This window comes from Phalacrocorax carbo, chromosome Z, assembly GCF_963921805.1.
Source record: "Phalacrocorax carbo chromosome Z, bPhaCar2.1, whole genome shotgun sequence".
NCBI lineage: Eukaryota > Metazoa > Chordata > Aves > Suliformes > Phalacrocoracidae > Phalacrocorax > Phalacrocorax carbo.
Genome location: NC_087548.1, coordinates 65593504 through 65619309, shown reverse-complemented (window position 1 = coordinate 65619309; position 25806 = coordinate 65593504). Strand labels below are relative to the sequence as shown.

General features: G+C 44.5%; 1 protein-coding gene across 3 annotated transcripts in view; it reads left to right on the top strand.

Annotated features, from left to right (window-relative positions):
* The first annotated feature begins 2836 nt into the window (after positions 1-2836).
* The window catches only part of SNCAIP (synuclein alpha interacting protein), a 103777-nt gene continuing 80807 nt past the window's right edge, over positions 2837-25806 (top strand). For 2 of the 3 annotated variants that reach the window (XM_064438157.1, XM_064438160.1), the window contains exon 1: positions 2949-3222. The gene's annotated coding sequence lies outside the window, so the exon portion shown is untranslated. The other variant, XM_064438158.1, reaches the window with a different exon arrangement.

Below are 25806 nucleotides of genomic sequence, written 5' to 3'. Positions count from 1 at the left end.
CAGTACCTTACTGGACTCATCTCTTCCAGTCTCCTGCTGCCTCCTTTCTGTTCCTGCCCACCTTTTCCATTGCAGGACTTGCTGCGCATTTCCAGGAACAAGTAGAGAGGCACCAGAGCTGGTTCTGCACAGGAATAGAAACGCAGGACATGACACCCATGGGCTTTGTGCCTTAACTAAAACGTGGTCATGTCTTCACGAGCAATATTATCAAGCACCACACTGTTAAATCCATCTCAAGGTCATCTCTTAGAGGACTTTCAAAAGTAATGGAGGGTTTTCTCTCGTATTCATTAAAATCGCTGGATGTGATCACTGATGGATGCTGTGATTGCTGCTGACTGCCCTGGGCCCTTGATGGGGGCCACAGAATTCAGGTTTGGAAGTGCTGCTAACCCAGATGAGTTCTGCTTTCTCCCACTTGCACCCAACCATACGCTGTGCAGCTCTGATGCTAACGCTAGCCTCAGCTTCATCAAGTAGGAGTACTGAGGTTCAACAAACCGTTAAATGATCCTGGAGAAATGTACTAGGAGAACGATGTGCAACACATTTTTGCACCACGTTACTCCACTGGGAATAGGATTACCAAGGAAAAGTTGTTTCTATTTCAGCAAAATATTGTATCTGTGTACACAGTAAGAAGAGAGGTAGTGTTCCGCGATTTTTAGACAAAAAATGATGGTGCCATGAAACTGACAGTTAAAATGCATCCTGAAATTCTTACAAGAACTGTAGTTGTATATCACAATTTAGTTTTTGTACAGCCATATAGTATAATCAGCACTTCTTATTCAAACAATATTTCCAGCAATGAATTCCGAAGTAGATATATAAACAGGATTATCAGCTCTAATTGTGATACTATCATCTATAACACATATAAAGACACTTGGCAAGCTTTTATCTTACAGACTGTATTTGCATATGGATGGTATTTATAGCCTCTAAATTAAAATAAGATTTTTTTGGTTTTGGTTTTTCATCAATGCTGTTCGTCAAGCAGGCCTTACTCCTATATGACATTGTGTTCTGGAGCTGACCTGCATTCCTTTCAAACCATTTAATCACACACAGCTGACCAACATTCCGTATAAAACCACCTAATCAAATGCATTACAAATACCCCAAATGGTTACTTAATCTCCATATATGTACAAGTGTGAAATGTGCAGTGTCCAAATATGCCCCTTCACAAAAACGAATGACATAAAAGCAAAAGACGTTTCCAAAGTAAACCTTCCCCCCCACACCCCCTCAATCAGCATGGAGATTTTTAAGGTGGTTAGGATATTGCTCCCTGTAGTTGGACTTGTATATGAAGATTAGAAATCACCATAATTTGTATTCAAGCTGGGTTTCTACACATCCTAAAAATGTAATTTAAACAGAAAGAAATATAACAGCATTCCACTTCTGGGCAAGTATGCCAAACAAATTGCAAGATACTTGAAATTGCATGATGCGGCAGCACCTAGGTAGCTCAAGGAATGCATCATGGAGGACTATGCTTCCTTTCGTCTCCAAGTTGCAGGGTTCCGATGAAAAGGTTGTTTGTTACTGACTGATGACTGTGCCTCAGGATTAAGCAGAATGAGCTGCTTCTTAATGTCCAGCAGCTGCACTTTGATTAGCAGTTCCACTAAAAATCCCTATAGGAAGGGCAGAGACCCGCTGAGCTGGAGACTGGACTGGTTTCCCCATTTCCAGAGATACTTGTCCAGAGCAGTGCTACGTGCTGACTGATGTGGGCATACTTGTGGCACTGCTGAGTGTGCTCTATGTGTACCGTGGGCAATAGTTTTCCAAAATGCCTAACTAGCATATATTCACTTTAATTTCCCACACTCATCTTTTGGCCTTTTGCAGTGTTCGCTCATCAGGGAAATCTACGAGGTCCTGTGTCTGAAATGTAAAAGCACACAAAAGCAGGAGGAGATGGAAAGGTGTATAAAGGGAATCATTTAAGAGGCAGGATGGAAAATGTGCCTGTGGACAGTAAGGGGGGTGGGGGGATACCCCTGTTAATGGTGTGAAAGCAGGGCACAAAACACGCTAAATGACAAAGAAGAAAACCAGGCAAAGGTTCACTTTCTGCTTTTCTCCTGCTACCATCAGGTGCGCCGGTGCCCGGGTGTCACCCGGGCCGACCTGTTAGGAGGGCTCCTTTCGCAGACAGCCCCTGCAGCCCCGAGGGAGCGCGGCGGGCTAGCGGCGGCGGTGCCAGGCGCTCTGCAGGAGCGACCCCCGCAGCTCTGCTGACTCTCGGCGGTGTGCGAGGGAAAACAGGCTTCTCGCCAAGGCAGGTGAGGCCCGCTCAGTGGGAGGTGTCGGAGGATGCCACCGGCTTCACCCGCGTGAACCAGAGGGAAGCGGCGACGCTTTCCAGGTTTTATAGCTGACCAAAAAAAAAAACAAACAACCCCAAAACCCCCCCAAAAAAACCCAAAACAAAAAAAAACCCAACCCCAAAGCTACCAAGTTTTTATTTTAAACAGATGCGAGGAACTGGACTCAATATTTTCAGGTATTTTTAGCGCAGCGCAGCGCAGCGCAGCGCCCCGCGCTCAGCATCCGACACGACGGCGCGGCATTTCCAGATGCCCGCGGGCATCGCTTCACACGTGCGTAGAACCCGCCCGGGGCGCCACCAGCGAGCCGCGGGCGCCCACCGCCGGGGCGGCCGCTCGCCCCCGGGCTGCGGCTGGGCAGGGCTGCCCCCGGGTAGGGCGCTCGATCCCCCCGCGGCGGCCTCTCCCCCCGCCCCGGTGTGTGCGGGGGTGGGGGTGGGGGGGCGCCGCCGGTACCGCCCCCCCTCCCCTCCCCACGCCGCCGGTCACGTGGCAGCGCCCCCAGAGCCCCGAGACCGCGGAGCGCGGCACGGGCGCGGCGGCATTGTGACGCAGCAGGCCTCCGCCGCGGCGGCGGGAGGAGGCGCGGGTGAGCGAGGAGGGGGCGAGCGAGGGTCGCCGCCGCCGGGCGCACGCCGCCGGGCGGCCGGGGAGGCAGGCGCGCGGCGGGGCCGCCCCCCGCCCGCCTCCCGGCCGGTGGAAGGACAGGGGCGGAGGGCGGGGCAGCGGGAGCCGGGCCGCCGGCGGAGCCCTGCCTGCACCGGCGGGGAGTGGCGGGGGGCGGCAGCCGAGAGGCGGCACCTGGGTCCTTCCCCCGTCTCCATCACCCCGGGGCTGCCGTGGAACGGCCGCGGCCGAGCGGAGCGGAGGGGTGAGCCGGGGCGACGGGAGCGGAGCGGGCGGGGGTGTGTGTGTGTGTCTTTTTTGCCGCCTACGCTGTCCCCCCGGGCGGCGGGAGGGCCCGGGGTTATTCCCCGCGGGGGAGGCGGCGGGGTGCGGGCAGCGCTGGAAGCGCCCGGCGCGGCTGCGGGCTTCCCCCGGGGGGGCGCGGGAGCGGGTGCGCCCGGGAGGCTGGGGGCGGGGAGGCCAAGCCCCGGCCCCCGCCAGCCCGAGCCCCGGTCCCCGCCAGCCCGCGCCCGGGGAAGTGCTTTCTGCATGAAATCAGGGCCAAACGCGGGGCGTTTTATCGGGGCCGAGCGCATACGTGATGTCAGCGCTGCGAAGTTGCCGCTGCAAACCCCCTTGTAGCGCGGTGGAACCCGCTGGCACCCGAAGGCGACGCAGGTCTGCTGCTGCTCTGCGCGGAGCCGGGCGTCCCGGGCGGGGAGGCAGCCTTCAGCACCCTCCCGCCCCACCGGGGCACGCCGAGATCTGGAAGAAAATCAAGTAGGAGTTGCATGTTTGTAACTGTAGGGAAGCAAATGCCAAGTGGAAAAGCTGCGCCTCGCCTTACACTTGGGTCAGTCCAGGATCGTGTTTTTGCAGCACCAGGGATCAAACCTTTTTCGTACCCTCGTCAGTGAGTGTTTTTAAGCGAGCAAATGCAGTTTATATGAAGAAGAGCTCGAGTATCAGGTCCTGATGGTACTGGATACAAACCAGCTCCTAAGTAGTCTCAGTCTTCATTGTCAGTGTTATCACCTCACGGCACTTTCAATGCTTGGCTTAAAGCCGCAGCTCTTAGAGATATATTCGTCGGTCACAATGGCTTCTCAAAAAGCTACCCCCCACCCCAAAACCCACCAAAAAGCTGCTAATGCCTATGTTTCCATAGAAAATCTTGGAAGCATGGCCTTGTTGTACACCTCGGTGATCCAATCGCAAAAAGTAGCTAAAAAAGTTTAAAAAAATTATTCTGAAGCAAATCACTTGATTGTTGGACCCTTTTGTGATATTTAAGTGGCTGAAGAAAGGTGTACAGTCATAGCATAGGAAAATAAAAATTATATATTATGCAAACAGCTCTAAATCTGCAGCCAGGAATTATGTTGAATGATGTTCATGTATTCAAGGCTTGTGCAGCCTGCTGTAGAGGGCTTCCATACTGTGCCACCCTTACTGAATTCAGGAGGTGCATGTACTGCATGTACTCCCAACGAGCCATAAATAATATGACCTGTTGCCTTACTGCCAGCCAGAAACATGAGCTTCTTCACCTTAAAATCCTCTGCAACTAGCTTATAGGTTGCCCAGTGAACATGGTAAGCCCCTTCTCTCTCTAAGCTTGCGTGTACGGCTGGTGCCATGCAGGAGCCACATTTTGAAGATTTTGCGCCTAAGCTGGAAACATGGTCTTGAGAGCAGGCTTGAGGGGTGGCTCAAGAGGGAGTTCAAACACAGTGAGGAGGGGGTTTTGTGTGAATAAACAATTAGAATATGTCCTGTCCAGTTGTCGAGAAGAAACTTGCCTCACCACTGAAGTGTTACTTCCAAAATGGTACAGTAACTTTTCCTTTAGGTATTCCTTCAGTTAACACAGAAGCATAGCGCCCATGGCTGGTGTGGTGTGGTATGTTTCATCTGCATGTATTCGTGTGTTGAAGACTGACTTGTGCAAACTGACTGTTCCGCTTCACCCAGTCATTAATGGTATCTTAAACCAGCAGTTCAGTTATTTTTCTGATCTATGATTTCTGGTCTGTGTCATTGACTCAATGTGCTGCAGAAAGCAAATGTGGCTTGTAGCTCATTGAAAAGGTGGGCAAGATAGAATTACATCAGAGGAAGGGGTCGGTGAAGAGTTATCTCCAACTCTGAGGAGCCTGTAAGAGACCAGCCTGTTAAAACAATGCCTTGTTTGAGTGAGCAGTCCAGTGCGGGCTACTCAAAATACTTCAAGTGGCATTTTGGCATAAGGAGGTGAGCAGTTGTTCTGCTAAGGAAGTCCAATGGAAGACAGTAAATTATATTAGCTAGAAACGGCTCCTCTTCTTAATGTTATTTCTCTAATGACAGCATTGTGGTCAGTACGTATGATGTGAATTCCTTGGGGCCAGCTTCTGAGTTACAAAGAGCTGCATGTAAAAGGTAGACTGGTTGGACAAGGTGACTGAGTGGTACCTTTGGAGATGGAGTCCCTCCCCTGAGTACTCTGAATAAATGATAGGTCACTTTGCATTTATTTTTTTCATGATTGGAAAACCATAATCCCAAGTATCTACATATTTTGTCACCATTTTTCTGACAAGGCATCAGCAGAGAGCTTCAAGGAATGAAGTGCCTCTTACTGCCCCTCTGCTTCCCAATTGTCTGGTCTTGGTGGGAGCTGAAACCTGTCCCCATGTGAACTCCATAGGTGGAAGAAGTCTTCTTCCCACATGTACCTGAGGTGGGATACCGCCCATGCTGGTACAGCTCTTCTACTTGCACAGTCCTCTTCCAGGGCATCCCACGCCCCCATTGTGTCTACACCCACAGCAGCTCTGTCCTGCTTGGACACATGCCCAATTAGAACCAGGAAGGGGAAAGCGTGACAACCCTGTTGCGGCTGCTCTAGTTTCTGTCCTCTGAAATGGAGGCATGTGGGTAGCTCTGCCTGCACGTTGTGATAAGATGCCAGCAAGAAAGGGGAGCTCACAGCCAGAGGCAGCCTGGTGGTGGGGAGTTGACCATCACAGACAGCGGCACAAAAGTCACATTGGCAATGGGGCAGGGATGCTGGTACTCACAGTTGTGGCAATGTTTGGTTTTGTGTATGGGTAGTGGTGATGCTGCACCTCAAGCACAAAGACCAGTAGGTCCAGCAGCCTTTGTGGATGCAGCGTGTTATCTCCCCTCACCTGGTTTTTGAACATTTCAGCTGACTAGATGGGATGTGCAGCAGAGCTCTCTTTCCACCCCTGTCTGTCTCTGATAACCTGCATGAAGCTCCAGAAGCAACCCATGAATCACAAGCGTGGTTACAGGAGCAAGGAGGGGAAGAGAAGGGAATAATAACCATTTTTATTTGTTTTGTTAGAATAAACCTACATCTATTTCAGGTCACAGTTGAAGGTAAAATGTCAGAAGGAGAATATTGTCATCCTTCCTTATGCAGCCATGTTAACTGACGCTAAGTAAAATAAAGTTCATATTTTTCAGGTGAAAGTCTTTGTAAGGAACTCATTTGCTAATGCATTACCGTATATTGCTTGGAAAATACAGTGATTTTGTACAGTTGAAATGTATACGTTCATTGTCAAAATGAAAAATATGTTAAAGTTGAGAAGTATTGGATTTTGGAAGGGCAAGTAGTAGTTCTTTTCAGCTGTTGTCAGAATAGGGCCGTAACTAAACGAAAGGAAATAACGCTTAGATAATTGGCAAGACAACTTGGAAGAGCGTTGTGTCTGTGCTGTCTCTTTTTCTGGCGGATCTGTCTGTTTCTCAAAGGAGGCAGAGAAGATAGGCTTACACGGAGCAGGTGCATAGTAAACACAAGGGAATTTCTCTTTAAATGCAAATGTGATTGTATGACAGATTTATATGCGCAGTGGAACCATTGGAAACAAGAAAATAGAACATATGGATCAGAAACCCTATTGATTTAAGGTCCAAAGAGAGTTTTTAACCGAGGGGGGGAAACTAATGAATTATTTAATTATTGTGGTGGAAATATCACCTGCTGCTTACCTGTCTAAGGTGGAACTGTAATTGTGTCTTCTAAGACAAAGCTCCAAGTGATTCAGAGGTCTGAAGAATTTAGAGGTATCGAAAAGCACTGCAGTTCAGCTGTCATAGTTTGGCAGTTGCGTTAGTCCTTCATTAGGTATATTTTCTTGTATGTTAAGGAGCATTTACAAAAGCTTTTTTTGAATATGAATGTGGTTGATTTGCACTTTATAAAGAATTATTGTATAACATTTGAAAGTGTATTTTTCTTGTTAAAATGTAGTATCAGGTTTGTAAGGTTTGCTGTAAGCATTTCCTTTTGAGTTCCGTTTCCTCCCCAGTTGTTGTTTGCAGTCAGACTGCTGGCATTATTTTTCTTTGTTTATACTGGAGAAAAGGCATTGTCTCACTTATCTTTTAAACTCTATACAGTGTATTACATGACCTTGCCTTGTGTATAAATCTGCCCTCCTCTCCCCCATCTGTTTTATTGTTACTGTATCAATCTGGAATTTACTATTTAAAATGAAATTCTAATCAGGAACCTAACACTTCCCTTCAACCCCCCCATTTTAGCAAACTTGTTTACATCTGTGAGTAAAAATCAGGCTGTGCTGCATAGCTTTCTCACATGTGCATGACAGGGGTATGCACATGATTATGATTTGAAGCTATACTGCTCTGCTGGTTATTCATCCACGTAGTACTTTTGCAGCGTCTGGCCATGCTGACTGGCATTTTTCTTAAGAAATACCTTTAACTGTCCAGACTGACTAACTGCTGGCATGTTTGTGCGTGCATGTACATATCTCATGTTCTCTTTTACTAAAATACAACTGTCAATATTCTGCCTTCTGTATCCTACACTGTCAGTTCCAGTTGAGCCACAGCAGTATATTTATGAAAAGCCCAAGAATTGCTTTTGAATTGGCTCAAGATTTTAAATATTGAAGTTGTCAGCATGGTGAGAGATTTATCTGGATATTTGTAAATGCTGTGTCCAAGATGTTTTTAAAAACAAAAACCAAACAAAATAAAGCAAAATAAAATAAAACTGTAAAATATAGTGGACACAGAGGCAGAAGAATGCTAGCAAGATAAATACGCTGCATGTCACATTCCCTGACCCACACTTCTACTGTGCTCAGTCTAAGTATACTCATTTCTCCTTTTGTACATTCAGAGAGGCTTAAGGTATGTGTCCTAAATACTGAAATATTACTATTTTGCAAACTCATATGTTGAGCACTGGATGACACACAGTATTTGTGCTTGTTGCTAGGACATGGGCAAAACCTTATCTTCAGTTACAGAATGGAATCACCAGGAAAATGAGTTATACTTACGTCATTAATTATTTGCTTTTCATTAACCTAAACCAGATTTTAAATTAGAAGTAAAGGTATTTATGGTGGGTAAATACAAGCTTTGAATAAATACGGTAATCTTGAACTCCGCCAATGCTTTTCGCCTCATATCTGCAGAATCGTGGACATCTGGGCCTCTTGACTAACAATGTTCATGTTTAAGTTAATGGGCATCCTGGTGGTAGGTGTCAATGAAGTGAGGTGGTGTACTGGTGGAACAAGCAACAGGTTAAAAAAAGGAGGATTCAGCTATTTAGTGTCTTTTGAATATGGTATATTCTACAACATCTTGATGTGGTATTTGCTTAAAGCAATTTGATAGCATAATTTTCAGGAGGCCGAGTTTGTATTCCTCTATATACATCTTTGTATTAGTCATTTGCATATGGCATTTTAAGTTTTCCATAGGAAAAGGAGAACTACGTTTTAAAGTCTAATTACAATAACAGTAGTTGCTGTTATGATTGAACAGGCCAGATCTTGGAAAAAATGCTGTCAAAGCAATTAGTTGGAAGTCAAAAGAGAACCAAATTTATGATATACTGTTACAGAGTACATGGTGCAGTTTCAAAAATTAACGGTTGGACATTTTGTATTTAATTCAATGTGTTTCTGTTAATGTATGTTTGTGTTAGCGTACCATCTTGTATCTTTGATAGATAGTAATGAATACTGCTTTTGGTGCTAAGTTGATGCTTAATTCCAGATTCTAGCCTCTCTTTACAAATAGCTCAATACAACATTTCTTGGAACAGTTTTGGGAGCACCAGTATCTGAGAGATTAATATAAAATCATTATTGATTGTTGAGCATTATGAGTCTGCTACTGCTATATATGACACAAATTTAGCAGTTATCCCAGCTGCTCGGTAGTGTTTTTGAAAGCATTGATAACATCAGTCTAATGGGTAGGTTTTTCAAACCATACTTGGCAACCTTAGCTGTCATTCTCCAAGACTGAAGAGAGAGCAATTAAACTCTCACCCACCTCTTTACAGTTGTTCTTGAGGGTCATAGATAAAGCACATTAGCAAACAACGTAATGGAAACTGTATTTCTGCTCTTTGCTATGTGGAGGAGTTAACCATTGCCTCGCTCCACTTCCTAGTAAAGCACTTCATGAATCAAATCTGAAATTAAATCGCTGGAATAGCACTGCCCGATGACTGCAGGTTTAGCTGTGATTGAGTGCTGAGATGCCCAGATCCGGACAGCTAAGTGCAGCCCGACTCTGCATGTGCTCGGGCTTTCCGCAGAGGGACAAGCAGCAACATGGGGTTTTTATCCGTGTGCTCAGAACTTTCTGTATTAGAGTAGCTCACTTCTTCCCATAGTAAATTAGCCCGTATGTAATCCCTGCTGCTGTGATCCAGTTCCTACCAGAACCAAAATTTTTTGAGTCAACACTTGCTTGTGTGTCTTTATACTCCCCTCATAAGGCAGCTAAGAGTGCTGAAGAACTGCATTCTTTCTTAACTTGTCTTCTGCTTATGATTTAACAAAATGCACACAAAATCTCCCTGGAGTGAATAATTTATTATGCAGTCAGTTTAAGAGTATGTGTAAATCCGTTTGGTCACTTGCTGAACAAATGGTAGTAAGCCATCCTTGAGAGGCTGTAGTGTCTGCAGTATTTTGTAGCTTACTAGAATGTAGTGTTGCAGCTGTACAGCAAACCACTGTTTGAGGGGAGGAGGCCCTGAATTTGAAGGACTTTATCAGCTCCTGGGTTTCTGCATCACAGTAAGTTCTGTCCCTGGTAGCAGCAGTAGTGGATGAAGGCACTGTTGGCATCAAGATGTTCTTCTGAAATAACTGGCCTTGAAACAGTAGATAGCTTATGTGCCTGCTTAGCTTAGGTCTTCAGCATCTGGCGTTAGTACTTTGTGAAGAATATTTACATGTAACATGGTTGCCTCCAGCTGCCTGTAGAGTCTAACAGTGTATTTTCATTAGGCAGTAAAGCTGGGTGAGTCGCTGTACCTGAAGGATCAGGTTAATCTGGCCTGACTCTGTGAATCCCCCACAGCAAAGGCCAACCAGCATGTGTTACGGTGTCCTCCAGGAATACAAGGGAAGCAGGTTGTGTAGGGGCAGGAATTAGCCCAACTAATACAATTTAATAAAATGGACACTCTCTCCAGCATGTGTTCCTCATCAGGTCCCATATGCTTTATGGTATGTTCCCAGGCTCTGCTTTTTGCAAATGCAGTTTTTAGATGAACACATCTACAGTAGCACTATTTCTGGATGTGTCTACACTGTACTCAAGTAGTGTGATTGCAGGACATGAAGACAGATCTGTGCTAGCTTTGATCTATATGTGATGTGAAGGCGCGCCAGCCTAGACTTAAGAGAGGGCTGTCCAAGCCTTCTGGACAGATTGTTAAGCCATGCTGAAGTCTGCTTCATCTGTCTTCACTGCTTTTTTTAACTGTGCTATCTAGATTAGCACTACTGTGAATACTCCTACACATGGTGACATAAATTCATGACTGCATGCCCACTGCTTCCCTACGTTGTCGGTGGATGCTCTGCATCTGGTTATGCATCCCTTATTCTTTTTACCAAGACAGTCTAGTTTTCTGCTGAATTTAGTTGTTTATTACACAAATTTCATTCCCCTCTATAAGGAATTATAGAAAGGGCAATGGAGTGTAGGAGAGACTTGTGGTAATTTTCCACTCCAAAAATTCATTATATAGTCTCTATTCCAAGTTTGATAGTTAAACTCAGCCTTAAAGAACCTCCAGATCCAGGCAACACATTTTTGCAAGTGTTGAAATCCAGAGGAGAGACCAAGTGATGGAGCAGTGTTAGAAAGTTAGCATTTTAAAATGTTGTTTAGGAATTTAGAGCACAATTATGTGAAAAAAATTTGACATTTTATGCAAAATATCACCAATGACAGTAAGGTGGTTATCATATATAAAACACAGTCCTACTTTATCAAAAGGACATGAATGTATTTTTAAACGAAGTAGTGTGTATGATTTTCGAACATTTGAAGGAAGAGTTCTTCAACAAGAGTTTCTTGTTGGTTTTTTGGGGGTTTTGGTTTGGTATTTTTTTTTAATGGATGTAATAAGTGTTATTTTTGCTTTGTCAGTCAGATTAATTGTTAAGTTACTCCACAGTCTTGTCAATGAAGTGTGCTTCTAATTAAGGTTCCATGTTGTAAGAGCAAAGTTTGACAACAAGAAGTACACTTCACCTCAGATTTTAGTATTATTTTATTCAGAAATAGACTTTCCCTTACTCATTAAAAACTAACCAACCAACCAACCAACCAAAAGTGCAGAAAACAGCAAAACTGATCTGTATCTAAGGATATAGTCTGAAAAGCTCTGTCAAGTATCCAATTCTTTTACTGTGCAATTTTTTTGTGCTATTTAACAAAGACAAGGGAGAAAACATGGCTTGAAAACTGAAGTTAGGACATAAAAAGATGAATTAATGCAATTTTTTTTCATGCCAGAAAAATACTTCACATAAAAGCAAGTACTGTCAAATAAGGAGGAATACAAAATACACTGACATACACATACACAAGGCATATGTTTCTGTGAAATGAGACATGCTGTAGAGGAATAAGGTGAAGCTGAGCTTTTCAGCCTGGTCGAATGTTGCAGTTTACTTAACTGTCAAGAAAATATTTTGTTCGTAGATAAACAGTTGAACAGAAATAAATAAATTACCCCCTCATCTTTCCTTAAACAGTTCTTTTAAAAAGTATTTCTTATGACTGTCCTTGACACCTTTCTGAGGAAAAAGAACAGCCTTGGTTCACTGGGTGGAGCACAAGAATGCAAATGCATACCAGCTAAGCGTGGTTCTAGCATCATGTGTTCTTGAATAAGTTATCTAACTCTTTTCACTTATCCACCTATAAAATGAGAAGAAGATATATTAGGGAGCTGCAGTAGCAGAATTGTCAATAGCAACATCTTTTTGTAATATGAAGATCTAACAGTGCCTAGTATTTTTTATTATCAAAAGGTTCATCCTTTTCCTGAACAACTCCAGCTCCTTCATAGTTTGAAGGTGCTAGAGGCTGACTGTATCTCTCATGGTGTACTTAGTCTTCCTCAGTCATAGAATCATTAAGGTGGGAAAAGACCTCTAGGATCATCAAGTCCAGCTGTCAACCCAATGCTACTATGCTTCCTAAACCATGCCATGAAGTGCACATCTACACATCTTTTCAATACCTCCAGTGATGGCAGCTCCACCACCTCTCTGGACATCCCGTTCCAATTCTTGACCACTCTTTCAGAAAAGATATTTTCCCTAATATCCAATCTAAACATCCCCTGATGCAGTTTGAGGCCATTTCCTCTCATTCTATCACTAGTGACTTGGGAGAAGAGACTAACACCCACCTCACTACAACCTCCTTTCAGGTAGATATAGAGAGCAATAAGGTCTCAGCCTCCTCTTCTGCAGGCTAAACAACCCCAGTTCCCTCAGCCACTCCTCATAAGACCTGCTCTCCAGACCCTTCACTAGCTTCAGTGCCCTTCTCTGGACATGCTCCAGCACCTCAGTGTCCCTCATATAATGAGGACCTAAAACTGCACACAGTATTTGAGGTGCAGCCTCACCAGTGCCGAGTGCAGGGGCACGATCACCTCCCTGCTCCTGCTGGCCACGCTATTCCTGATACAAGCCAGGATGCCATTGGCCTTCTTGGCTGCCTGAGCACACTGATGGCTCATGTTCACATGGCTGTCAACCAACACCTGCAGGTCCTTTTCCTCCAGGCAGCTCTCCAGCCACTCCTCCCCAAGCCTGTAGCGTTGCATGGGGTGGTTGCGACCAAAGTGCAGGACCCAGCACTTGGCCTTTGTTGCATCTCATACCGTTGGCTCCGGCCCAATGATCCAGCCTGTCCAGGTCCCTCTGTAGGGCCTTCCTGCCCTCCAGCAGATCAACACTTCCACCCAGCTTGCTGTCAGCTGCAAACTTACTGAGGGTGCACTCGATCCCCTCATCCAGATCATCAGTGAAGATATTGAACAGGACCAGCCCCAACACTGAGCCCTGGGGAGCACCACTCGTGCCCAGCTGCCAACTGGTTTTAGCTCCATTCACCACCACTCTCTGGGCTTGACCGTCCAGCCAGCTTTTTACCCAGCGAAGAGCACACCCGTCCAAGCCATGAGCTGCCAGCTTCTATATGAGGATGCTGTGGGAGACAGTGTCAAAGGCTTTACTGAACTCCAAGTAGACAACATCCACAGCCTTTCCCTCATCCCCTAAGCATGTCGCCTGGTCATAAGAGGAAATCAGGTTGGTCAGGCAGGACTTGCCTTTCATGAAGCCATGCTGGCTGGGCCTGATCCCCTGGTTGTCCTGCAGTCCCTTCCGTGGTTCTGCATAATGCTAGGGGAGCCCTCACACAGGACTGTGCTCTACACAGCTAGTTCATTGTGTGCTGGAAGTGGAGAACTCGGTGTCTTCTTTTGGTTGAAGGTCCTTGGAGGAAAAAAGCCATTGTTGGAAATTACATGAATAGTTATAAGATTTGTGATGGTTACAAAGTCACATGCTTTTAAATTAAAAATGGGATGGCCAGTTCATGCTGTCCTCGTTCTTCCCCTTTTTGGCAGGTTGCACTGTGGTCGGAGATGTTTAGCAGATATCCTTGGCTCATTTGCTAATGGACCTGGAAGGCAAATAGATAACAGGGTAAAGAAACATTAAGTGGGACCTGGTTACATGGGGCATGGAGGAAGTGGAAGTACTGAATGCCTTCTTTGGCTCAGTCTTTATTAGCAAGACTGACCTTCAGAAGGGAGAAGGTTGGAGCAAGGAAGATGTATCCTTGGTTGAAGAGGATCATCATAGGGAATACTTCAGCAAACTGGACGTACGTAAATCCATGGGCCTTATGGGATGCACCCATGAGTGCTGAGCGAGCTGGCAGATGTCATTGTGAGGTCACTCTCAATCTTTGGTCTTTGGTCAATCATGGCGACTGGGAGAAGTACCTGAAGACTGGAGGAAAGCAAATGTCACCCCCATCTTCAAGAAGGGCAAGAAGAAGGAGGACCCAGGGAACTACAGGCTAGTGAGCCTCACCTCAATCCCTGGAAAGATTCTGGAGCAGCTAATCCTGGAAACCATTTCCAGGCACATAAAGGACAAGAAAAATCCTCAGTAGTAGTCACCATGTGGGGGAAGCCATCCTTGACCAACTTGATAAACTTAGATGGTGAAATGTCTAGCCTGGTAGATGAGGAGAGAGCAGTGGATGGTGTCTCCCTATGCTTCAGTGAGGTCTTTAACACTGTCTCCCGTAACATCCTCACAGAGAAGCTGTTTATGTATGGGCTGGATGAGCAGGCGGTGAGGTGGATTGAAAACTGTATGGCCAGGTACAGGGGGTTGTGGCCAGTGGAACAAAGTCCAGTTGGAGACCAGTGACTAGCAGTGTACCCCAAGGGTCAAATCTGCGTCCAGTGCTGTTTAACATCATCATTAATGATCTGGATGATGGGGCAGAGTGCACCCTGAGCAAGTTTGCAGGTGACACAAAACTGGGAGGAGTGGTTGATACGCCAAAGGGTCTTGCTGCCAGCTAGAGGGACCTCAATGGGCTAGAGAAGTGGGCTGACAGGAACCTCAGGTTACTGCACTGAAAAAAAGGAAGACCTAGGGAACTACAGGCCAGTAAGTCTCACCTCTGCCCAGCAATATCATGGAGCTGATCGTCCTGGAAACTATACTAAGGCATATGTAAAATAAGGAGGTGATTGGTGACACCCAGCATGGCTTCACTAAGGACAAATCGTGCCTGACAAATTTGGTGGCCTTCTGTGATGGGGTTACAGCATTAGTGGATAAGGGAAGAGCAACTGACGTCATCTACCTGGACTTGTGCAAAGCATTTTACACTGTCCCACAAAACATCCTTGTCTCTAAATTGGAGAGACATGAATTTGATGGATGAACCAGTTGGTGCATAAGGAATTGGCTGGATGGTTGCACTCCAAGAGATGGGGTCAACAGCTGTGTCCAAGTGGAGACCAGCAATGAGTGGCATACCTTGGGTGTTGGTATTGAGACCAGCGCTGTTTAACATCTTTGTTGGCGACATGGGCAGTGGGATTGAGTGCACTCTCAGCAAGTTTGCCAACGACACCAGGCTATGTGGTGCTGCTGGCCTGCTGGAGGGAAGGTATGCCATCCAGAGGGACCTTGACAAGATTGAGATGTGGGCCCATGCAAACCTCATGAAGTTCAACAAGGCTAAGTGCAAGGTCCTGTACCTCGGTCAGGGCAATCCCAAGCACAAATGCAGGCTGGGCAGAGAGTGGATTGAGAGCAGCCCTGAGGAGGATGACTTGGGAGTGTTGGTTGAAGCCTAACAAGAGCTGGCAACATGCACTTGCAGCCCAGAAAACCAACTTATTGTGGGCTGCATCAAGAGAGGCATGAGCAAGAGGTCGAGGGAGGTGATTTACCGCCCTCTACTCTGCTCTCAGGAGACTCCACCTGGAGTGCTGTGTTCAGCTCTCGAGCCCCCATCATACGAAGGACATGGACCTGTTGGAGCAAGCCCAGAGGAGGGCCACAAAGATAGTCAGAGGGCTGGAGCACCTCTCCTATGAAGATAGGCTGAGAGAGTTGGGGTTGTTCAGCCTGGATAAGAGAAGGCTCCAGGGAGACCTTATAGAAGCATTCCAGTACCTGAAGGGGTCCTACAAGAAAGCTGGAGAGGGACTTTTTACAAGGGCGTGTAGCGATAGGACAAGGGGTGGTGGCTTTAAATGGAAAGAGGGTAGGTTCAGATTAGGTATAAGGACGAAATTCTTCACTCTGAGGGAGGTGAGGCACTGGAAGACACTGCATAGAGATGTTTTGGATACACCATCCCTGAAAGCGTTCAAGGCCAGGTTGGATGGGGCTTTTAGCAACCTGCTCTAGTGGAAGGTGTCCCTGCCCACGTCATTGAGATTGGAAGTGGGTGATCTTAAGGTCCCTTCCAACCCAAACCGTTCTATGATTCAATGATTGTTTATGCTTGGAGCCACCCAGCTGGAAAGCAGCTTGGCAGAAAAAGGCCTGGGGGTCCTAAAGGACACCAGGTTGAACATGAGCCAACAGTGTTGCTGAGGTCACACTCTATCCCATCATCCAGGTCATTGATGAATATACTGAACAGGACTAAACCCAGCACAGACCCCTGGAGGACACCACTAGTGACAGGCCTCCACCCAGACTCTGCCCCATTGATCACGACCCTCTGAGTTCTGTTGCTGAGCCAGTTCTCTGTCCACCTCACTGTCCACTCTTCCAACCCACACTTCCTTAGCTTGCCTGTGAGGAGGCTATGGGAGACAGCATCAAATGCCCTACTGAAGTCACAACGGACAAGATCCACTGCTCTCCCTTCAATGGCCCAGCCAGTCACGCCATCATAGAAGGCTCTCAGGTTGGTCAAGCATGATCTTCCCTTGGTGAATCCATGTTGACTGTTTCTGACAACCTTCTTGTCCTCTACGTGCCTGGAGATGACCTCCAGGATGAACTGCTCCATCACCTGTTCAGGGGTGGAGGTGAGGCTGACTGGCCTATAGTTCCCCAGGTCCTCTTTCTTGCCCTTTTTTAAGATTGGAGGGACATTTGCTTTCCCCCAGTCCTGGGGCACCTCTCCTGTCCTCCACGGCCTTTCAAAGATGATGGAGAGAGGCTCAGCAAGAACATCCGCCAGCTCCCTCAGCACTCGCGGGTGCATCGCATCGGGGCCCATGGATTTGCGAGGACCCGGTTTGCACAGGTGATCTGTGACCTAATCCTTCTCAGCTGATGGTAAGTCTTCCTTTCTCCAGGTATTTTTTTCTCTCTCCGGGGTCTGGGATGCCTGAGGGCCAGCCTTAGCAGGGAAGACTGAGGCAAAGAAGGCATTCAGTAACTCCACCTTCTCTGCATCCTGCGTCGCCAGGGCCCCTTCCTTGTTCTGCACTGGGCCCACTGTATCTCCAGTCTTCCTTTTACTGCTGATGTATTGAAAGAAGCCCTTCTTGTTGTCTTTGACACCCCTTGCCAGATTGAATCCCAAGTGGACCTTGGCCTTCCTCGTCGCATCTCTGCATACCCTGACAACATTGCTATATTCCTCCCAAGTGGCCAGGCCCTTTTTCCACACCTTGTGAACCTCCCTCTTCCATTTTTGTTTCTTTAGAAGCTCTTTGCTCATCCATGTGTGTCTCCTGGCTTCTCTACCTGACTTCTTCCTCCGATGGATTCAGCAATCTTGAGCTTGGAGGAAGTGGTCCTTGAATACTGTCCAGCTTTCTTGGCGCCCCCCTGCCTTCTAGAACCCTAGGCCATGGGATTCCTCCTCGCAGGTCTTTGAAGAGGCCAAAGTTGGTCCTCTTGAAGTCCAAGGCTGTAATCCAACTTGATGCCCTGCTTCTACCACACAGTATCCTGAACTCCACCATTTCATGGTCACTGCAGCCAAGGCTACCCCCAGCTCTCACATCCTCAAGCCCTTCCTTGTCTGTTAGGGTAAGGTCGAGCAGCACATCTTGCCTCGTTGGCTCCTCCACCACTTGCATCACAAAGCTGTCCTCGATGCTCTGCAGGAACCTTCTGGATCGTGCATGGCTCACCGTGTTGCTGTTCCAGCAAATATCAGGGTGGTTGAAGTTCCCCATGAGAACCAGGGCCTGCGATTGTGAGGCTACTTCCATCTGTCTGTGGAAGGCTTCATCGACTTCCTCTTCCTGATCAGGTGGCCTGTAGCAAACGCCCACAACAGTGTCACCCATATTTGGCCGTCCCTTAATTTCTACCCACAAGCTCTCAACTTGTTCTTCCTCCACTGCAAGGCAGAGCTCAAGGCATTCCAGTTGCTCCCTCACATAAAGAGCAACCCCCCCACCTCGCCTTGCTGGTCTGTGTCTCCTGAAAAGCCTGTAGCCATCCATGACCACATTCCAGTCATGCGAGCTATCCCACCATGTCTCTGTGACTGCAGTGAGATCGTGGCCCTGTGACCACACACAGACCTCTAATTCCTCCTGTTTATTCCCCATGCTGCGTGCGTTGGTGTATAGGCATTTCAGAGAGGCAATAGAGCACGCAGGTGAGTACGAGATTGGGGCAGTTCACATGAGAATAGGCTGAGAGATCTGGGACTGTTCAGCGTGGAGAAGGAAGGCTCGGGGAGATCTCATCAATACATATAAATACCTGCAGGGAGGGTGCAAGGAGGATGGGGCCGGGGTCTTTCCAGTGTTGCCCAGGGATGGGAAAAGGGTCAACAGGCAAAAACTGAAACACCGGACGTTCCGTCTGAACATGAGGAAACACTTTTTGACTGTGAGGTTGACTGAACACTGTTACAGGTTGCCCAGAGAGGTGGTGGAGTCACCACCCTTGGACATATTCAGAAGCTGCTCAGATGCAGTCCTAGGCAACTGGCTTAGCTGATGCTGCTTGAGCATGAGGATTGGGCCAGATGACCTCCAGAGGTCCTTTCCAACCTCAGCTGTTCCGTGATTCTGTGAAACACTGCAAAAAGAAGAGACATCGTTATAAATAATACGGACAAGGTAACACTGACTAGCCTGTGTCTCTGTCTTTGTGATGGTGGCCTTGCATGGTACTAAGCATGAAATCCAAATCATTATATAGTGGGTAGCCACAGAAGCTGTATGCTTTCACATTTAGGTTGTCTGCATTGAACCTTTTGACATCTGGTATGTAGAGGAAATGAACTGCAGTTTGAGCTGTCTCCCACTTCTGGCAGTGATCAGTAAAGTCTGGAGATGCGGACAGATACATAGGTACTTCCATGTGCTGTTTCTGATTCTGGCCCTTCTGCTGTGTTATTCTGTGGCTTCCTGTAAGTCACTTTATCTCTGTTTCCAGTTTCTGGATGAGGATAATAATGCTTTCTCATCTTACAATGGAGATTGTGAATGGATTAATGAATGTTTGCAAAACACTTGGACGATACTGATGAGCATCCTTGAAAAAGCGGTGAAGGCACAAATGATCTTCTATTTACTGTAGGGCTTAGGCAGACTAAAATATGTAAGACTTACAGTAGCTAAATGCTGTATGGGGGAAAACAGGAAATGGAAATAGCCACCTGATAATTCTGAGTAGTTTTGGTTGTGCCCCTGCATGAGCCTTTTGTAAAACATTAAAGTGTGATCCTTAGACTCTGCATCAATATCAGTACAGGCAAATCATAGAATCATAGAATCATTAAGGTTGGAAAAGACCCTTAAGATCATCGAGTCCAACCGCTAACCTATCTATCACTGCCAAGTCCACCACTAAACCATATCCTCAAGCACCACGTCTACCCTTCTTTTCAATACCTCCAGGGATGGAGACTCAACCACTTCCCTGTTCCAATTCCTGACAACCCTTTTGGTGAAGAAGTTTTTCCTAATACCCAACCTGAACTTCCCCTGGTGCAGTTTGAGGCCATTTCCTCTCATTCTATCACTAGTGACTTGGGAGAAGAGACTAACACCCACCTCACTACAACCTCCTTTCAGGTAGATATAGAGAGCAATAAGGTCTCAGCCTCCTCTTCTGCAGGCTAAACAACCCCAGTTCCCTCAGCCACTCCTCATAAGACCTGCTCTCCAGACCCTTCACTAGCTTCAGTGCCCTTCTCTGGACATGCTCCAGCACCTCAGTGTCCCTCATATAATGAGGACCTAAAACTGCACACAGTATTTGAGGTGCAGCCTCACCAGTGCCGAGTACAGGGGCACGATCACCTCCCTGCTCCTGCTGGCCACGCTATTCCTGATACAAGCCAGGATGCCGTTGGCCTTCTTGGCTGCCTGAGCACACTGATGGCTCATGTTCACATGGCTGTCAACCAACACCTGCAGGTCCTTTTCCTCCAGGCAGCTCTCCAGCCACTCCTCCCCAAGCCTGTAGCGTTGCATGGGGTGGTTGCGACCAAAGTGCAGGACCCAGCACTTGGCCTTTGTTGCATCTCATACCGTTGGCTCCGGCCCAATGATCCAGCCTGTCCAGGTCCCTCTGTAGGGCCTTCCTGCCCTCCAGCAGATCAACACTTCCACCCAGCTTGGTGTCAGCTGCAAACTTACTGAGGGTGCACTCGATCCCCTCATCCAGATCATCAGTGAAGATATTGAACAGGACCAGCCCCAACACTGAGCCCTGGGGAGCACCACTCATGCCCAGCTGCCAACTGGTTTTAGCTCCATTCACCACCACTCTCTGGGCTTGATCGTTCAGCCAGTTTTTAACCCAGCGCAGAGTGCACTTGTCCAAGCCATGATCGTACATATGTCCCTATACATAAACTTTGTGATGTTGTAGTATTTGATGTAGTGAGGTTTTTTTACTTTAACATGGTTTCAAAAATGTAATTCAATTTTTGTAAAGGGTTTCAGGAATCTCTGAAAGAGAATACTGCATAATTACAGCTTAAAGTAATATTACTGCTTCTCTACTTGGTTTTTCTGCCATCGTCTCATCCCACACGTTTGCTAGAGTACTGATATCTATACAACTGAGTGCTAATATTGGGTGGTATGTGCTGCCCATATTATTTAAAACAAATAATACTGGATAGCACTACTCTGTGTAGGATAGCACTGTATAGCTACAGAAGTGCAGTTGTACTTCTTTTTCTGATTTTACAGATGAAAAAACAGTGAGTTTTAGAAGACTACATTCTGATCTTAGGGCACTGACAGCTCTCAAGAATAATTTAGCTGCTCTTCACTGAATTTTCCACTTTCCTCCAAACTTTAACTGAAATAAAAAATTCTTGTTTGACATTGCTTAAATTTACAGTAGTTTACACTGCTTAATGTTTAGAATTTTTGCAAACAACATCATAGGCTATACTTCAGGAATAAGGTATGAAAAATTTTCAAGTTTTTGTCCTTCTTTCTAATTTTATCAAAGATTTGTATAGAAGTTAAATGTCAAGTGTCATTACTAATTATGAGAAAACAATATTTGTAGTAAAATTGTTAAATGCTTTTCAGCAGTATTTGTGTTAAAAGTAATATAGGCGTACAGTCTAATTTCTGTGATTCATCAAGTAGTCTCAAATGAAATTGGACTGGTCTGAGTGACAAGGATAGTGAGTTCTTGTGAGTTGTTTGAGTTCAAAGTTTGGTTTTTTGGCCCATGGCAACAGTATGCACTGATACATGCTCTGTGTGATGTGCCCTACCCAAGGCTGGCTCATGTACCAAATGGAAGTGTAATGCTGGTTACCCACTTGTGCACAGATGCTGACTGTGTAAGAAAGACCTGCTTGCATCAATGGGACATTTCACTTTGTAATTTGAAGTATTACAGTTTGTTAGAGCTTAGACATTGAATGTCCTAGTGAATTTCAGTGTGCAAATGATGGGACAGTAGAATTGATTGTCCAAAAGTTAAAGAAGAGGGGAGAACAAGTGTGCAGGTGGAGGACAGAATAGGAGAGTGATTTGGTCCTTATTGTGGAGAAAACCGGCGTTCCACACGTGAGCAGGGCAGTGCATAGACTTCACACAAATGGTACACACTTGATGTATTGTGACCCTTGCAGGGAATGTTACATAGGAGTTTTCGCTTTAATTTATAATTAAAGCTCACATGAAGCAAAAAATCATCATGGGACTAAATGCAGGATATGTATTTTGGCAGGCAAATGTAAATGAGGCAAGTTCTAAATCTCTAGCTTCAGATACAAATTCAGATACTGCATTTGAATGTTACAAACTTAAGAGAGTACTGTTTGGCATTAGTTCTTTCCCAGGATATTTCTTAAAGTAATTGAACAGACCGCTGTGGGACTACAAGGTGTTGAAATTCTAATGGATGATTATTGAGTTTGGGTTAAGGAATTTAAATGAGAAAATGAAAGATGCAGGGAAGTGTTTGAAAAATGCTTTTTTCTCATCCTGAAAGAAAAAATAAAAAAAAAACCAAAACCCAACATGACCTAACAGATGCTTTCAGCATTTGAAATATATTGAGCAAAGTTATCTCAGATTACTTGGTTTATTGAAACAACAGTTATAAATGAAATGTGTTCTTCAAAGAAACACAGCTTAGGAAGATTTATGGGGATGTTATACTGATTAAATTAGTTCCATGCTTTTCTGTGATCAGTGCCACTGGAGAAGATGAGGTGAATAAGGGTGTTGCATGGCATTAAGGAGGCAAACCAAGGCCAGGATTTGAGCACTGTGTCGCAAAACTGCAGTGTCGGATACAAGGATTTAATTGAACTGATTATACTGAGGGCAGAAACTTACGAAGGATCCCTGCCCCAGTGCTACTGCTCCCAGTGCTGCTGCCATTGGTTCAGTGGAAAAAGGAGAGATCTCAGTCTCTGATTTCCAATAAGAATGCAATGAGTCACATCTGATTTATTAAAGACATTGACATAGAATTCCCCACCTCCCCCTGAACCAACGCATGGTTTGGAAAGGCTGAGCTCTGCTATGCTTGATTTCATCCTAACGTAAGTGCTGGAGCCTATATTAGCAGTGGTAGTTGCCATAAGCCTATTGCTGCTCTCTTACTTTGGGGCCAAGTATCTTGTTCCTTGTGGATGCCGTTACTAGGGTGTATTATTTTTGGATTTTTACACAAGAACTAGGCTACCAAAAGAAGTAATCTTTTTTATTTCTATAGTTCATGAACTTGCAACAGCCCTGCAGATGTTGAATATTCATTACCTTTGCCAAAAGGCTTTAGAGGTTGTGACCACTTTTACAGCACAGTACTCTTCAAATTGTACCTGGAGTAAACTGTTGTTAAAGCAAAATATCTTCCATATTTGTATGTATCTCTTTCTTCTGAAGTTGATTGGGAATCATATGTAATTATTAATTTCCTGAATGTTAAGTTTAGTTCTCCTAAAAATGGAATGTCTCTGAAGTATTGCTCAAGTAAATACAAGCGTAGCGTGTATACTCACACATGCTTTCTCGTGTGGTGTTTCTTTATTTTGGTAAAGTTTTACATTACTATGGGGTAGTTTTAGGTGACACATGGGCTTTATACTTTCGGCCACCATTTAGGATATAACGGTTGAATTTTAATTTTTCTGTGTGTTTTACCTACAGAGCAAGTCATGGTTGTTGTCTTGACTATTGGCTTATGGTACGTTATGAGGCTTGACAGAGAATGTGGAAATGCAAAGCAAGACATGATTAGTAGTCAAATAGTTAATTCCTTCTTATTTGACAGTGTTACTGAGTAGCTGCACAAGGCTCTGCTCTTTTTTTGCTTATATTAGCAGTGTACTGATTTTGTCAAGTAATTTAGGAGTCCTGTCAGCTGATCTCCCAATTGTCATTTAGTAGTTACCTTCTGAATTAAAGAAAAAGAATAGCACTGGCTTTAAAGTGGAGTGCACTGTGTTTCAGTCACTAATATTCTTTGAAATAATGAAGTGAACTGCAAATAATCCTGACATGAAATAGCACAGCATTTATGTCTCTCTTTCAGTGTTCTAAGAAACCATGACTTGATCCGTATAAGTCTTTGGTTCAGTCTCAAATCTAAGTTTAATGGAGGATTTACAGAAATGTTGAACAGCACTAGTACTTGTACATGATTGATGCAGTGTTCTATATATATATTTTACAGTTCTGCATTATAAATTATTTGGTGTTTTAGTATTAAAAACAGATGACAACCTATAGCTTTAGTATTATGTATGCATAGAAGATGGATATATACCCATACATACTCTCTCTATTTGTGATTGTTGAATCTCTATACTATATTAAAATGTATTATTCATTTTTGCCAACAATCGTGAGTCAGTGGAAAATAATGGGTGCAATCATTTGAAAAATGCACATTCACAATTTGTTTGTATTCATCTCAAAGTTCAGACTGCAGATGTGTAACCATTCATTTTAGTGTTCTCAGTGGTGCATGAAAGCCTCCTGAGGATTCACATTTATTAATTTCCTGCATGGCCATTGATATTTAAAGTAGAACAGATAGGTAACATGGAATAAAATTTATTTCTGCCTTAGAATTTACTGATACAAGAGGTAGTTATTAAAAAAAAATAAATTCAACCTGATTTTGTTAGTTCAGCTGCTGTGTTTTCACTTGTAAAAGTCATAAATTCAATTTGCAGTGGGCTTTTCCTAGTAATTGCAAATATTGTATGTGCATTTTCTCCAAGGGGTCACACTTTGGAGTAGAAGCAGCTTTTTTCCCTAAAATTTTGCAGGAAGTAGAGAAAAAAGATTAGTATCTTTTAAGCTTACTTTGTTAAGCAGGCTTTTCTGGTCAGATTTCACATTTCTAAAATGACTGAACAACAGAATTGTTAATTCCTGCTGTTTCTTCTCAATCATAATTTTCCATGGAAAGTTATGTCATGCACTATCTCCCGATCTGTATGTGAATATATTGTTTTAACCTGGGTTTGGTGTTAGTGTTAAATTGCCGATACTCAAAACAAATATATTTGAAGACTTTTTTTGAGTAGCTCGGCTTAAGAAAATATTTTTAAAGCACAGAGGAGGTACAATGAACTAGTTACTAGCTGTGCAAGTAACTTGAGCCTTTGTACATTCAGTGCTCCAAAATATATCAATGGCAGTTTCCCACTGTTGTGCATGTTCTGTGTTATTACTAATTGTTTCAGATCGTGCTTCTGGTCTAATTTAATCTTATTCATAGCTTGGTAGGATATGTAAATTTTTTCCCCTATGGTTCAGTTGTTTTTGTTTTGTTTTAGTCCATTCATTGATATTGTATCCTTTATGTTTTTTCACCATTTCAGCAAGCAAAGGAAAAAGCCGTTTCGTTAAGAATAACAGAGCTCCTTTTTACATATTGCTGAGATCTTGCAATTTCAGAGGTTGTCTTGATTATGGGTATAGTGCAGTGTGGTTAATCATAAATCCAATCTTATTAGAACCTCCATAAGAAAATATGGCAGTATCAATCCATTGCTATAATTTTGGCTCTTGAAACAGTTTGGAAACAAAATTAAGAAAAGCACTTTCTTCTTCTTTTTTTTTTTAATTTTAAAAATGTGTTAAGATTAATTGCTGTGATGGAGGAGAAAGTGAAAAATATGTTTTAACTACAAATATAGTATAATATAATGTTCCCTAAGTGTATTTTAGATCTCCAACTGCAATGTGGAAAATACAAGTTTCACCAAGACCAACAGACACAAAAAACCTTTTCCTGTAAAAGTAGTGGTTTAAACCAAACAGGATGCTTGAAAAATTACAGCACTTACAAAATCTTTTAAAAATATTAGCAGATTACAATTTTTCTAGACATGGGCCTTCAGGATGGCAACATAATAAATAACCTGCTTTGAGGGAAATTGGTTCCATAAAATTGAGTAAGTGAAAGAACTACCAATGCTGTATTTACTTCTCCATAATTCTGCAGTGTGAAGGAAGTAATTCTCTTTCTTGCTTTGAAAACTAAATTTAGTGTACATTAAGAAACAGATAGTAATCTTGGGTTTTTGTATCCCTCACTCACAC